This window comes from Numida meleagris, chromosome 4 (genome assembly GCF_002078875.1).
Source record: "Numida meleagris isolate 19003 breed g44 Domestic line chromosome 4, NumMel1.0, whole genome shotgun sequence".
In the NCBI taxonomy this organism is placed as follows: Eukaryota; Metazoa; Chordata; class Aves; order Galliformes; family Numididae; genus Numida; species Numida meleagris.
In genome coordinates, this window is record NC_034412.1 from 34278651 (window position 1) to 34279374 (window position 724).

Genomic DNA, 724 nt, shown 5'->3' on the forward strand with positions numbered 1-724 from the left:
GGGTGGGAATGATGAATTGCTGTGTATGTTTGGAAATGTGTGATCTAAAGAGAAACCAGGTGACTGAGCCACTCCAGTAAGAGACCTGTCCAGATCAATACCAGCTCAGCCTTTGTTTGGAGGCTCCCTGGGGCCCTGTCAACATTCCAGTGAGTGCCACTTACTCAACATCTTTGGTGGGGCATTGTTACAAACGCTCATTTATGCTTAGAAAGCAATAGTTTCATTTTCTGCCACGTGGAGAAGTAGATAAATGGAAGGATACTTCCATAGAGCAGAGATTATTGGGGGTTCAGTGGCTGCTTGATTTTGCGTGTGCCAAAGCACATCCTGCTAGGATGCTTTTGCAGGACATTCCGATCTTAATACACAGCAGACAATAGGTTGGAGGGACAAGGGAGAATGGAATTGTATTAAGTATGCAGATCAGCTGCCACAGACCATCTCAACCCTAGAGCAAGCACAGGAGTGCTGCTACCCAGCTTATCTCAAGCACAAGGCATTTCAAACACCAGAAATAAAAACAAAAATGAATTCAGAGAATTGCCTGCACCAAGCTGGAGCTCAAACCCCACACGTGCAGCATTCATCCTGCAGCAACCGGCGGAACAGGTGCAGATTCAAGGTGCACAGGGGTCCGGACCTGTATTTTGAAATGGCAGAGAGCTTCTGCTCATCAGAAAGAGTCTCATGCTTATACCATACTGTGAACAGATAGATATTA